This window comes from Pleurodeles waltl, chromosome 3_1, assembly GCF_031143425.1.
Source record: "Pleurodeles waltl isolate 20211129_DDA chromosome 3_1, aPleWal1.hap1.20221129, whole genome shotgun sequence".
Lineage (NCBI taxonomy): Eukaryota > Metazoa > Chordata > Amphibia > Caudata > Salamandridae > Pleurodeles > Pleurodeles waltl.
The window spans coordinates 184585635-184601302 of NC_090440.1; the positions used below are offsets into that span (position 1 = coordinate 184585635).

The following is a 15668-nucleotide window of genomic DNA, read 5'->3' on the forward strand; positions in this document are numbered from 1 at the left end:
GCAATTAGAATACATCCACTGCTGTGAAAAGTGAAGAAATATAGAACACAATATAGTCCCTCCTGCTTAATAATTTAAGTTTTAGAGATATATGAATATTGCATATCTAAATTAATTTGTTTTAGGTTGATGCATGAAAATGGTAGTTCTAACGCGCATATCTGCAGTAAATGAGCGGAGGTTTATATGGACACCCCTTTATTTTAGATCGAAATCTGATATCCGTTACTGCATGGAACTGCCCCCTTTTGTTCCGTAATTCCGGCAACTAAGAGCGGAGACCGTGGAAAGCAGTGGCTCAAAAAGCAATGAGGTAGGTGGAAACATATTCGGTATTTTGGTGGGAAAGTGTGATGTTAAGGGATTGGCTGAAACTGATCTTGGAGGGACGGGCTGCAGAGCACTTTTCACTTGTTCATTGGCTGTTTTGCCTTCTGCTGCACGTGCCCCCCGGGCACAGCATTTAGCGGCTGCACGGAAGCCGCCTTCAGTCCGGTGGGCCTGCTGCAGTGAAAGACACTACTTTAGGTGAACGCTTCTGCTGGGTAGCGTATAGGTGCAATAGTCAAAAGCGTTACGAAGAGAAAGCGGTGAATTGCTTAAGTATCCTCGTCCGCCAAGTAGTGCGCAGTCTGACAGTACTGGACTCCGCCCCACATCAGCGAATGTGCGCGAGACGCTGCCACGCGCCACCCGGACTGGTCTGCATCACGAGCGCGTCACGTCCTTCACCCCGCCCTTACCCCCTCCCTCCACCGGTAGCTGCCGAGCGCCCCGGCACTTCGCCCGGGCGTAGGCCCCACCCTTTGCAAGCCCTTGTGTGAGCAAGGCTGAGGCCGTCCTTCCCGGCTTCTATCCGGACAATTATTCTTCTGCTGCCGCAACCCTCGGCTCGCACAACCCAAGGTCTCTAAGAGTGAGGTGAGTGCCACTTTCACCCATTGAGGACCACCCGCAGCCCCTTGGGACTGAGCTGCCACTTGGGCTCCGCTCTCCCCGCTCCGAGGGGACAGCACAGGGACTGCTTCCGGGCTGTGCACCAACCATCGTGCGGGGGGCGGGGCCAAACCGCCCTCCTACCCTCGTTATTACCGGCTCTGTTCCGCGGGGGTGTTTCGTGGTTTCCGCGGTGCCTAGTGCCTCCCTTCAAAATAGGCTTCCGCCCTTCTTTATCCTGAGGCGGGCTGTTCTTATTCTCTTCACGAATTTGGGACCTCATTGCTTACTTGTCTCTCTTGATTAAAGTCCTTTCAGATGGCAAGGCGGAGCCCCTGTGCTCGTAAATAATCTGCCAAGCTCCCGTGATAGCCTGTCCAAATGCATTGGAAACGGAACGGGTATTAACATGTTGGGAGCTGTCATCGTTTTCTAAAAGCGTGGTGTTCTTCTCGGATATATTATAAGACATACCAGCTCTCTGTGGCTTTGGAGAGGGGACACATGGCGGGTTATAAAGCTCACATTAAGTAATAAACGAATTAAAGAAAAGTTGTTCTCACTGGTAATTTGGTCATCTATAGATAGCTGCACCTCATCTAAATTTGGAGTACTCGTTTCGGCTTTTCTGTGTTTGACAGTAAGTATCTGTATGAGCGCCAATGTACGTTTCCTCGTTCCTGACATTACCTTGTTACTACATTGGTGCTAGGCTGGGCAATTGAACAGGTATTTGTTTCGATTGTTAATTGTGTTATGTTTTAGAGTATGCATATTAACGCTTTTAAAAATGCTTTGGTATTAGCTACTGCATAATTAGTCAAGTGTGTGTGTTTTTTTTTATATATTAGAGGGAGGCAAAGAAGGTGGTTGGTTAAGCTTGTTTGGTGGGACATTGGTGTACTCCACTCTTGGTTTGCTTTCTTCAGGTCATCAGGCCTGAGTTCAGAGTTGAGGACAGAGCTGTGTTAATCACCATGTTGGGTTTGTCGCTATTGGCTGCTCTTCTTTTTAATAGGACACTGTTGTATTTATACCAACAATGTTTTCAGTTTTAGTTTATGTTCTGGGTATGGAGTCACATGAGGAAGGGGTTGCATCAAGTTAATATAAGATTACCAACAAACGTTCTTACTTAAAATGGGAGCATTGTTAGAAGGTGAAATGTGTTAGTTATACTTTTTACAGATACTTGAAAAAGACCAAATGTTCTCAGTTAGATGCAGTCCACAAAGTGGAAATTTGCTGTACATTTTGTGCCTTATTTTAATCTTTTAGAATACTGAAGAAAGGGGTCGAGTTTCCTTCTGTTTTCAAACAAACAGAATGCTTTAAATTAATATCAAAAGTGAAGTGTTGCAGAATTTCACTTTAGCACTGTTATGTGCGACCATGAAATATTCTCAGACTGTTGATGCAAGTTTGTATGGTACTGAAGCTGCACAGATTCAGCTTAAGATGGTCAAGCATTCTCTATTGCAGTTGCTTGTTTATGTCCCCTCTAAATGAAAATGTATGTGTAGAAGCAGTTGAACATTTTAGATTCTGTCTTAACATACACAATTTTTCGTGTGGTTAGATCTCAAGCCCATAATATCTCTTCTTGTACAATGGTTGGAAACAGATGTACTGCAATAATAGCCACAAGCTCAGAACTGCATGCTCATGAGTATGTTGATGGCAGAATATGTGCCAGGCATAAGGAATTATGTCTCCAACAGTTTATCAAGATTGCCGACTGTCCAGGGTGAGATTTTAGGGGCATAAAGATCTATAGGGCATGGTGTGTTTTGGAGAAGTGTACAAGAAGAGGATGACATTGAGAATGTACGTACAGGGTACCTAGCATATGGTAGAATTTGAGGTAAAGGCAAGACTTTTTAAATCCGATTCCAGATGAGTTCTGGTGGCTGGAGAGTTGTTAAGTCATCAATCCATAACTCTTCGGGTTGTTAGAGACTTGCAGAGCATGCTTATAAGTATCAGTCAGCCTTTGTAAAGAGCAGCACTGTCACCTCCAGTGGTATCTGGGCACTGAGGGTGGAAAGTCTCTGTCGAGCGTCCAGGTCTTGAGTTTCATTCTGAAGTCTGCCAGGCAGAGTGCTGTTTGGAGTTGTGGGTGGCGGGTCATTCCAGGTCTTGGCGGTGATGTAGGAGAAGGAGCATCCCGCTGTGACATATGTGTGGGGTGTGCGTGAGGGCAAGAGAGGAGGTGTTTTGAGGGTGGATGGAAGTTCAGTCGGTTGATGCAAGACGGTCCTTGATTGTGTAGAGCTTTGTAGGTGTGCATGAGGATCTTTAACTGGCATCTCTTCTGAATGTTGAGACAGTGGAGGTTTCTGAGGTGGAGGGGTGATGTGGGTCTGTTTGGGGAAGTCCAGGATGAGTGTGGCTGCTGCATTCTGTATGATCTGGAGTCTTTTGAAGAGCTGGAAGGAGATGCTTGCACTGAGAGCGTTGTAGTCGAGATGGTTGGTGAAGAGGACCTGTGTAACAGTTTTTCTGGTGTTGACTGGGATCCATGTGAAGATTTTGCAGAGCATGCAAAGAGTGTATAAACAGGAAGTGGCAACTGTGCTGAGTTGTCGTTTCATGGTCAGTTTGCTTTCAAGGGTGATGAGTAGATTGCGCACATGTTTTTTTGAGTGTTCTTCTGGCCACCAGCTGTGGTCCCAAGCAAAGGTGCTTTTCCCAAAGATCAGTACTTCTGTCTTGTTGGAGTTGTTTGAGGCATTTGTCTGTCACCTAGTTAGCTACGTTTGTCATGGTGTCACAGAATTTGGTTTTGGCATTAGATGGGTCCTCAGTGAGCAATAGGATTAGTTGAGTGTCGCTAGTACAGGAGTATATGTTAAGTCCGTGAGATCTGATGGTGTCTGCATGGGTGGGGGGTGATGTAGGTTTTAAGCAGGGTGCCCCATATGCAGGGTGCCGCATTGGGGTACACCACATATGATGTCCTTGGGTTCAGACGTGAAGGGAGGGAGCCAGATGCTCTGTGTGTGTATGACCTTTATGGAAAGAGGAAATCCACTTGAGGGTGCTTTGCTGTATGCCGATGTTGTAAAGACTGTTGATGAGGGTGTGGTGGGAGACGGTGTCTGTGTCGAGCGCAGCAGACAGGTCAAGGAGGTTTGGGGCCACAGCTCCTCTGCTGAGGAGAGGTCTGTGGCAGCAGTCAGTGCGGTCTCAGTGAATGTCGTTGGCACGGAAACCTGATTGTGAGACGTCAAGTAAGTGGTTTTGTTCCAGGTGTTTGAAGTGTTGGTTGATGGCTTTCTCGAGTACTTTGGCCGGGTAGGAGAGCAGAGAAATCGGTCGATAATTTTTGAGATCGTTGGTGTCAGTGGAGGGTCTGGGAAGGCTTAAGTGGAGATGGAGGTGTTGATGATGCTGGTGAGTGGATGGAAGACATGATGGCCGTGGTGGTCTGAGTGGTGAGCGGAGAACAGGTGGTGATAATTAATCTGGTGTATGTTGGTTGGTTGGTTGAGATAATTGAGGTTGGGGGTCAAAATTGATGTAGATGGAGGCAAACCTGTTATGAAAGCATTCAGAGAGGGAGTCTTAAGAGTTTTTGAGAGGGGTGGATGGTGTTCTCTGTGGCTGTCAGGTCTGAGAATCCCTTGACTATTTTGAAGAGTTCCTTTGGTTGGTTGGCCGCCTTATCGATACGATCTGTGATGGCTGCCTTCATTGCTTAATTAATGCGTGGCTGGTAGTTGCTGAGGGCTGCTTTATGAGCGGCTCTGTAAGTATGCAAATATATGGGCAACTAGTAGTCTTTTGAAGACTTCATAAGCACGCGTGATTCCGGTGCAAAGGCCTCAGTCAGCATGGAAGATGATTACTTTTGCTATAAGTGTAACATTTGGATGTTTACCTCCAAAGTATAATTTCGCATCTCTGTTAGTAGATTGTTTGGCAAAATGAAGTTAATTGGTAGCAGCAGTGGCGTTAGTGTGACAGATGATTTTTGTATCAATTAATAATATTCGCAAAAACATTTTGTAAAGAAGCAGATTAAGAAGTGCTGGTTTCTGATAAGTGTTTCGGTGTTATCTTAGGGTTTTAAGGCATTCTTGACTGGAGATGGAGTTAAGCATGTGAAGGTAACCAAATATGAGCTGCGAGCATATTCGCTGGTCTCACTGTTAAAATGTGTGTTGAAAGAGTAAATCACTTTTTCCGTGAGGGGTCCGAGTGGAATATCATTAAATATTGGGTGTGGAACTGTAAGAGATCATCATGTAGTGAACTTTTGTATAAGTGAATTTAAGTAGTTGAAGTGGCAAACAGGAGTGTGATTATTTCCTTGATGGTGGTAAGAGAAATGGTCGTTTTAAAATTTGACTGATTTGGCAGTGTACGAGCAAGAGTGAAGCATACACAAAGGGTAAACAAAGATTGCATTGGTGAGTGGGTTCAACTATGGTTTTGTGAGTTCCTCGAGAAAAGGAAATCCAAGTTTGGTTCGCTGCAAAAGTACCGGCTTCCAATTTACTTTGTATATTTACTTAAATTGAATGGAGCTGGAATGGGAAGTGTGGAACATTTGGGGAATCGTAATTCGCAGATAGATTTATAGATTAAGGTTAAAATGGAAGCATCGGTGTAGGGGAAGTTGCTGAAGATGTGTGCTGTGCGAGAGAAATAGATACACAGGTGTGTAAAGTATTGGCATGGTAATGTGTTAATGGAAGTTTGCTGTCAATGTGCCGTCTCATTTTGATGTGTGGCTGAGCAAGTCACAAGGAGTAATCTTTGGATCGTAAAGGATTTTGGGCTGGAGGAAATGTTGTTTTAGTTCTTTGCTGCTTTGTGGGTTGTAGTTGTCAGGCTTGTCTGGTCGCTGTTCCTTTTTAGGTCTTGCCTACGAGTAAGACCTATCAGGGTTTATCAGGCGCATACAGCCCCCTATTGATAGCCATTGGATGTCTTTATTACCACTCATCTGTTTGCTCCCTATTTCTTAGTTTACATTGGCTTGCCTTCCTCTTATTAACGTTTGTCCGTCTCCTTCATCATATTCTCTTTACCGTCCTTTTGACTGCCTGTCGTGTATTCTCTCACTGCTCACTTTTAGGGAACTTTTTCCATTTTGAGTAAGCACTCCATAGAGATGCATGTTTTTTTATTCCAGCTTTTTTCCACTGCAGTCTCTCCCCCTCTCTGTGTCGTTCTCTCTCGTACGCTGCTCTCTCTTGTACATGTGCTTCTTACCCTCCAAATTTCCGCATCCACCAACCTCTTTGTTGCTCTCTTCCTCCTGTGCTTTAACCTCCACCCTCCATGTTGCTCTCTTCATGTGCTGCTTTTTCTCTTCTCTTCCCACTCAGCTTTATTTTTATTTTATTGCTTCCACTACCTGCTACTCCTGTGCCCCCATACTCCTGCAGTCCTTTTTCTAAGATGTGTCTCATTCTTTTTGGAGGATTGGGCAGCACATTGCTGCTGTGCCCTTTCACCTTGGGGAACAAAAAAAAAAAGCCATTTTTTTTTCTTTTCCAATTACAGATCCATCGTAGATTGGTATATAAATAAAAATGTCATGTGTGTGCAGCTTTGTGACCAATGCACACTCTTGTGTTGACACACACACACACACGCATGCCTTCACACATGCATGCTCCTACAAGATAATGTGATTGACAGTAGTGGTTGTGTCATTGTGCCGTGTGTGTGTGTGTGTGTGTGTGTGTGTTTTTTTTTTTTTTTTTTTTCTTCACACCAGTCGGCACTCACAGGATTGCATCCGTCTTCTTTTAATGCATGAAATGACCCCAAACAAACTAATATAATATAATATATAATTCCTCCTGCTGCTGAACTGGATGTTGTCCAAAGAATCGTTCCTTCATATTTCCTGCTTGTTATTTGCGTATAAAAGTATGCAACATAGCACTGCAACTGCATCGTATATCACTGAACAAAGTGAGTGAACTCATCAACTCTCTGCTTAGCTCTACATTTTCAAAAAGTCTAGTTTTCTTATGATTGAAAGGTCAAGTTGGGCCAATATTTCAATGTCACAGTTACTTTTTACAAAGTGGAGGGATAATAGTGATAATGGCTCTAATTTACACCTCCTGAAATAATACATGTGCTAGCCACAATGAGTATCCTAAGTAGTATATGGAGCTTCATAAGAATCTGGAAATTATCAGCTTGATCTATAGCTTCTCAAAAACTGCTGTGAGTTTGTTTTTCTGTGCCTGGCAAGAAATGCCTTAGATCTGGAAATATTAACCCCCAATGTTTTATTCTAACCAATAATACTTCTGTCTTTGGTTTCAGACAGGTGCAGGCTATCTGGCCCAAGCCGTGGTGTACTTCCTAAAACACACTGCTTCCTTTTTGCAAGGCAGCCCATTCCCAGAACAACAGAACCCTTCCCGACTAACCATAGTGAAAAACTGGACTACCTTTGCCAACGTGCAGTGACGCTCAACTGCAGCTCAACATCTTCTCATACTGTCTGACCTCTATTCAATCTGCAGCTGTTTCATCAGGTAGGTACCGCAGGCCGGTGGGGCCTGGCAGTGTGAATGGCTATAAGCACTCTTGAGACTATGCTGTGTGCTAATGGTTCAGCTCTGGACTGAAGAGACAATTTTTGTGTGTATGTGTTATTGTCTTTTAATTATGAAATTGAATTTTGTATAGTTTGTTTCGTAAACTGACCAGAATGTAAAGTAGTTTGGTGTATTGGAAGGGCTTCGGTTATTCGTATTTGTGGCACTCTCACGTCAGCGATTGCTCTAATTCTATATTATCAGAATGTGCTGAGCTTGTTTTCTGTGTCGATTTCCTGTATTTTAGTCTTTCTTCTGTGTTAGCAGGTATGTATGCAGTAGTTGACTGTGATAAGGCACAAGACATGCCATGTTGGTGGCAATGTGGTCCTTATTTGAGGGTTGTATTACCAGTGCTTTCACATTGGTACAATAGAAAGAAAAAAAAAACCTTGACCTATTTAAATGTTGACCCACAGATAAAGATTTCGAGTAAATAGGCAGAGGTGTAAAGGTTCACCTTGAAAATGAGAAATGCATGTTTCTTTTAAGCAGCTGTTGCATTGACAGTACTCTTGTTCTGATGACTTCATGCTATAAGCCTGCTGTTAAAAATGTTCCGATATGAGAATTGATTTTGCGCATGATATGGTTCTTTCTTGAATTTCTTTGTATGATCTATTGTGTTGCAGTTCTTTGTTACATCAATTAATCCATTTGAATGAATTATTTATATATATATATATATATATATATATCTTTTTTTTTACTATAAAATGAAAATCGATTATAAACTTGTGTTCAGAAATAGAAGCAAACGGGCGTTAAAGCTTCCTGTATAATTTTTCTTTTTAATCAGTGTAGTTTAATAGGTTATTACATCTATAGACTCCATTTCATAACTCATTCTTGATGTAGGCATTATCAGTTTACTTAAGCACTATAAATCAAATTCACCACAAGTAATTGTGGTGTGGGTTGAAGCCAGATCATCTAGCTGCCTCTGGTGTGTAGGGACTTTTCAGTTACCCATAGGTGGTCTGTATTCAAATTTGAATTGATCCTTTTACTTATGGGTCTACCCAGTGTTCACAGTTGGCTTACTTGGGACGTGTGTGTCTTCTCAAATAATTCACAAAAGGCACCTGCAGTCATCTGTTTTGCAGCTTGTGACATCTTTCCTTAAATCATACTTGGTGCTATTGTTCCATGCTTCATAGTTGCAAATTGAATACCTGTATTTTATGTGTCATTATCCTTTATATTATATCGTCCATTATATTGTCCTGTAACGTTGAAGCACTGATTTGGAAGCTTCTCTGAATGCACCTTTGCCGCCTCTCCCTCGTCCAGTACCTCGAGAGGGGAAGAAACCCCCAAATCTCATCCGGTCTGGTCACTGCATTTATCTCCTGGTTTGCAGTTTGTGGGGAACTGTATTGTAGAAATGGTTGGGTGAGTGCCAGTTGCCTCTCCGGCCCCTCCAAGTATCACCTGGCCAAAAACTTTGCCCATCGAATATTCTACCTTGTCAAGGTGGGAAAACATTAACAAACCTGAGTAGGCACCTAGCCTGCCACTTGCCTGTGGCCTCTAGTTCCTGCATGATCCAGTTGCCACAGTTTGACCAATTGACACTGCCACTGCCTGAGTTTTCCCATGCGGGTTTCCCCGCTTACTGTTCTTCCTGCCAACAGAAGCCCACTATTCTCCTGGAAAACCTCCACTTCAAAATACGAATGGAATACAATGCCACCCTAAAGGGGACTCTCTCATACCTTCCACTCGGCATCCACACATCTCACACTTCAGTGCTTCTCTCTCCATCAGATCAACTAACTACGTCCTCTTCTGGGACCTCAATTTCGTCCTGGAAGACACTACAGACCCCAATCCCACAGCCTTCCTTGACATCCTTGGACTCGCCTATCTTGTCCAAGGACCAACCCACACAGTAGGCCACACCCTTGATCCTATTTTCTCCTCCAACAACAGAGTCCTCCCCACCCATATAGTCTGACTACTAAATCACACATTTCAAGACACCCACTGTTAGACCTGTCTGCCTTAGGATGGTCTTTTTTGCCTGGTTTCCTCCATTTTGTCTGGATTTTTTTCTCTGTTGTCCTTAGGACTCCTGCACTGGTTAGCAGTGGTAAAATGCACAAAGTGCATATGCTCACGCCCCGAAACATGGTTTTATTGGCAGATACTTGATTGGTATATTTAATTTTCATGTATTCTTATGTAATTTACATGTACTTGTAGATTGGTATACCATATACCCAGGGCCTGTAAATTAAATGCTATCAGTGGGCCTTCAGCGCTTATTGTGCCACCCACTTAAGTGCACCTTACAACTTGTCCCTGGCCTGCCATTGCAGCCTGAAGGCAGTTTCTACCACAGGACTGGTGGTATCTGTGACTTTGCACCAACACTGCATTTAATGCCATTATTATATTACAAGATGAAATCTGATTCAGATTGATTTGGTTCCAGATCATGGCTGTATATCATTTGAGGATAATAAATCCCAACACGCAAAACAACAGCTTGGCACTTGGAATGTCTAGGTCACTCAGGATGCACAGTATTAGAGTTGGGGTGTATAGGGTATTTTAATCTCCATGACTACTGGAGTGGTGTATATGACTGCAACCCAATACAAACACTGGCAAAGCTAACAGTTTTCTTTTTTTTTGGTATAGCAGCTTTACGTGACAAAAAGAAAACAAGCATCTGTAATGCAATAGGTCTCGCATTTGCTTGGGTTAGATAAACCAAGAGGAATGCCTCTCCCATGGTATAACATTGGGGATTCCTTATTAAATCGAATGAGTTGTCACATAAGTGTCAAGCGTCACTGCAAACAACTTGAGAGAATATGGAGACTCAGCAAAACCACCACCACAAGATCCACATACAAAGTCGCCCTAAACTCTTCCACTAACTACGAGACACAAAGTAAAAGACCCTCTCAAACTCGAAGCTAGCCTGAACAGTGCCAAGTCACCATTGTCAAGGACAACCCAACCCAGCAGCTGCCAACACCATCATCATCATCCCAACCCAAGCACTCTTCAGCGACTTCAAAATTCTTGGAACAGAAGATTGCCAAGATCCACAGCATACTGATACTAATGCCCAGCAGAGCACATTCCTAATCGCAAAGCAACTGGTAGCCCCTCTCAAATGAAAACTCCACTGCCATGATGAATACCATCCACTCAGGACCCCCCTCCTGACCCATTCTCCTAATTCACACACAACCTTGGGAGAACCATTGTCTTCCCCACACTTACTTCTATCATCCTACACCTCCATAACCAGCGGCACATTTCTGTCTTACTGGAAAAATGCAAAAGTCACCACCCTATTAAATAAACCAACAGCAGACCCCACACCCTCAGTAGCTAAAGACCTGTATTTCTCCTGCCTTTTCCAGCTAAGGTCATGGCTAAAGCCACTGATAACCAACTCGCAGACCACCTAAAACTCTATCAACACCTAGACAGCTCTCAATCTGGATTGTGCACCAACCACAGCTTAGAAACATTCCTTATTGCTACCACCGATGGCATCGGATGCATCCTCGACTGAGGAGAAACACCCGCACTCATTATCCTCGACCTCTCCGTAGCTTTCAATCTGGTCTCCCACAACTCACTCATCAGAAAGCTTTAGCACTTGGGTATCTGGGGCATGCCCTCAAGTGGATATCCTCCTTCTGTCAGAGACAGAACTCAATGAGTTTGTCACCCCCCCCCCCTCAGAACCCAAGAAACTTATCTGAGTAGTCTCTCAGAGAACGTCTCTCTAATACTACTCAATGCCTACATGATGCCCCTCACGGACATCGTCAGAGCCCACAGCATCAACATAGTACCCTGCTTAGACAACACACAGCTCATTCTCTCCCTGACGGACTCAACCAGCACTGACAAAGCAAACTTGACCAACTGCATGAGCAACGTCGTTGCTTAGATGAAAAACAACTGCCTCCTGCTCAACACAGACAAAGCCGAAGTCCTTCTCTTCAGCAACAATCACTCCCCCCTGGGACAGCTCTTGGTGGCCCGCCTGAACTTGCGCCCCCCCCCCCCCATCCACTACCGTGGAATATGCCATGAACCTCTGGATCATCTTGGACATCAATCTCTCCATGAACAGACAGATCAATGCTGTTGACTCATCCATGCTTTCACATGCTGCGAATACTGCGCAGGATTTTCAAGTGGATCTAACTTAACACCAGGTGAGCAGTTACAGAGGCTCTTATCACAAGTAGACTTGATTACAGAAACGCCCTCTATTTGGAATCCCAGTCCATGTTCTAGACTGATGCCCAACCACCCAAAATGCCGCTGCCAAATTCCTCCTGAACATCCTGTGAAATCACCACATCTCTCCACTGTCTTGCCGTCCAGGAAAGATGCAAGCTCTCCACAACACCGGTCCAGCATACTTCAACCACTGCCTCAGCTTCTACCAACCCACTACCTTCAGTGTGCATCCCAGTCAAGTGCACACCTCTCTTGCATCAAGAAGACCAGAAGCGGAGGACGCTCCTTCTCATACTTTGCATACCTGCAGCGACCTCCCGCAACACCTGAGAACCTCCCCCTTCTTCATGGACTTCTGAAGGAACCTCAAGACATGGCTCTTCCAGACAAAACAGGCATGATCTCCGCATCTCCCCTCAGGCCTGCCCTACTCAACACCTAGATACCCTCATGGGTGATTATCCACTCCCTACAAATCCACATAATGTAACAAACTCGGAGAGCTTTTTGATGAAGAGGCCGTCTTCTGCCACTTGGCCTGCCTCTGAGGTGGCCAACTCTCCTAGTTTAGGATCTATTTTTATTAGAACTGACCTCTTGCTGTCCATGGAGAGGGCACAGTTTGCATTACCAAGGAAGCACAGGGCACGTTGCGCCAAACCTGAGGAGATGTCTGGATCAATGAGATTGCCGGTTTCCCAGGCTTCTTTAGCCATATCTACAATTTAGGTGAGCGGCACCAAGGCATCTCCTACTTTGTCCTGGCAGGACTTCAAGAGCGATCAAAGCCTTTGTTTGGGTCCTTGATAAAGTTTGTTATAAACATGGCTATTTTAGGGTCACCTTTGGGGGTACTCGCTACCTTCCCGGTCTAAGATGATCCAGGACATTGTGCTCTCAGCCTTCCCCGAACCTCTTGATCCAAAGGTTTTCTAATGCAGCGGCTCACATATTGAGCCACCTTTACCACTGGGGCACAGTCCGAGGAACTGGGGTAGAACATTTCATCAAGGTTAAGCATGTCTGAGGCATCATCCAACTCTGTAGGGTAGGCACTATCAGTAGAGTCAGTCTTGTGACATTTGGGGACGCCTTCCTGTATTCACTATCTGCTGGGGCCTAGTTTGGCCCCAGATTCAACTTTGTGCGAGTCTTCCCGGGCATCATCTCCTGAAGGGTGGAAAACATAGGCATTGGGGGAGGGGGTAAATCTCATAAATTTGCCACACTCCCACCCCCTCCTACTATCTTGGGCCTGTTTCTTCAAGAAGACTAGGCTCAACCTCTCAAAAACGTCAAGTGGTGGATGGTTTTGTTGCCCGATAGGGACTACCTGTTTGCCACTGGGTGAATCCAGGAGTACATTTGGGCCCCTGGGCAGGGGCGTTCCCCTATCCTGCATCCTCCTTACCAAAAGTAAGAACACCGGCTTTAGACTCCAGCAGCAGTAGTCGCTTATTAATAGGCTGTAATGCAGAAGGAACTTGTCGCTGGAAAGCAGCATCCAGGACATCCACTTCACTAAGGGGTAATAGAAACAGAAACCAGCAACTGGAATTTGAACCAATAATTGCAGGAAGCGGAGAGTAAAACAGCGACACCGCACGTTTTACAGTCAAAACGTTCGCACCTCTAAACCGATGTTGCGGCTGGAAGAGAAGACCAGTGAGGCATGCAGCCACCCCAAGAGCTTATGCTCCCACTAATGGCGCCCAGCAGTTACTGTGCCTAGGTGGTATCCGGACGCCAGGAGCTCTAGCACAGCCCGATAGGCAGATGTCCAGGTAGTGTCCAGACAAGTCGGGTGCGGGATTTTGGTTTAAGCCATATTCTAAGCTGCCCCTCATAACAACGCTTCCAACTATACACATGCCAAAATCATAGCGATTATAACAAAACATAAAGGTGATTGATTCCTTATAACAATAGACAATCACAATGAAAGGCATTTTTGTGGCTGCTGTGAGCTGCCAAGAAAGAGAAAGCGCCTTTCCTTGATAGTTATAGGAGGTGGAACAAGGCCTGGGTCATTGGGTTTTAAAGACTCCTGGGTAATGTAGCCTTTGGTTTGTTGCTTATTAGTATGTTGGGCTGCTGAGCTAAAATAAAAGAAAAGAAAAGAGATCTGTCCGGTCCTGACATAGAAATGTGCATACACACTGTCATCTGATATGTTTTCACAGTTACAGTATCACATTTGTAACAACATGGGCTTGAAAATTATGGTGGTGATTATTGCTCATTTGAAGCATGTTTTCGATGTATACCATGGCCTAATATTGGAAGCTGTTGAAGATGCTCATTACAAGCCTGGGTGCAATTCATACTAGAAGTAAAATGCTGTGTGCAGCTCTATTCAGACCTGATTCGTGGCAGTAACTAAGATGAATGGCCTTAAAGCACACTGTACAATCGATGTACCACATATCTGAAGCTAATTAATACAAGGCATTGGAAATGAAAATATTTGTAGCTGCATACCGTGAGGACTACAAGTGTAGAATAGAAATGCATCATTGCCTTTGGTTCACACCAGTACTGTGGACCAAGTGACCGCAGCTAATAATGAAAGCCAAGACACTGAGAACTTCTTTGCAAACTCCTTTTTAATCTTGTTAAGATCTGTTGTCACCTCAGTCAGTGGATCAGAATCTTTGTGCCTCTTGCGCATCCCACAATGAGCTAGTGTTGGCATGGATCTAGAACTGGACTATGCACTTAGATATATATATTTTTTTTCCAAACACCAACTCTGACTACACCACACACTACAAAGTGACAACTTCCCAACCACCCACTGTCATACATCCTCATTTTTAGGTTTATCCTAGAGGCAGCTTTAGTTGTTTTGCACTGCTTCATGCAGTCAAAACAATTCCCAAATTAAACATACATACATATGTAGACACCAAGGGTTTTTGTGTCCGCTCTCTTAACCCATTGGTTTGTTCAACTGTCATATACTACTTGTGACTGCTCACCACAGCCTAGGTCGGCCATTTCGGATCTCTTGCAAGATGAGCAAAGGCATTTTGCCTGATTATAAGCTTACTTCTCACTCAAAAGAAGGCAATTTAGTGCCGGGACTGGTAGGCCAAGACCTCATACCTCTTTGTCCCACCTTCTGTGTGGGAGCAGGGACGAACTACTTTAAAACTACACTTTGTCCTGTTTATCTGGTCTATAGGGAACATTTTTTTTAAAATGTATTTTTTTTACTTTGTTTCCTGTTCTTGCCCAGTGAAGCTGCCCTTTTCATTTGCAGAGCAGTCTAGTTCTGAGTTTAGCTTAGCTGTACACAAGGCTATAAATCTGGCTGTTATCTTGGTCACATTTGGACTTTGTGGGCTGTCTGTGCCCTCTCTCAGCTGCCTGCCCCCTCCCCCCCCCCCCCTCCTCCCCCCTCCTTCCTTGGAATGTGCCTTCTGCGATCTGGTGCAGACAGCAAGGGAGGATCGCTTGTTTACTCAATTACTTGATGGTGGGGTGGTGAAAGTCTTATTCTATAGGAATTAGCATGGCAGATTTAAATTAGGATGCTAAATGGCAACTTTTTCGTTTTTGGCTGTAGATTGAGGTAGAAGTTAAATAGAAGTGCTTTAGTTATATGCAGGGCCACTGGAATTGTGGCAGAAAATTAAAAAATTATGAGGAAAGGTTGACCAATTAATGTGGCTAGAAAAGTCCATTTATCAATTTACAACACCAGTAGCTCTAACCCAAGCAAATGCAAGACCTATTGCGTTACAGATGCTTGTTTTCTTTTTGTCACGCAAACCTGCTATACAAAAAGAAAAACTGTTCGCTTTGCCAGTGTTTGTATTGGGTTGCAGTCATATACACCACTCCAGCAGTCATGGAGATTAAAATACCCTGCACACCCCATCTCTAATACTGTGCATCCCGAGTGACATAGACATTCCAAGAACCAAG

At 44.3% G+C, this 15668-nt stretch overlaps 1 protein-coding gene across 3 annotated transcripts in view; it reads left to right on the forward strand.

The window, feature by feature from the left end:
• Positions 1-748: 748 nt before the first annotated feature.
• Positions 749-15668, forward strand: part of CSK (C-terminal Src kinase) — a 507465-nt gene continuing 492545 nt past the window's right edge. The window contains exons 1-2 of one of the 3 annotated variants that reach the window (XM_069222133.1): positions 749-921; positions 7234-7448. The gene's annotated coding sequence lies outside the window, so the exon portion shown is untranslated. Of the gene's footprint in view, positions 922-1084; positions 1577-7233; positions 7449-15668 lie in introns of those variants that run through there. The other 2 variants (XM_069222134.1, XM_069222135.1) reach the window with 2 other exon arrangements.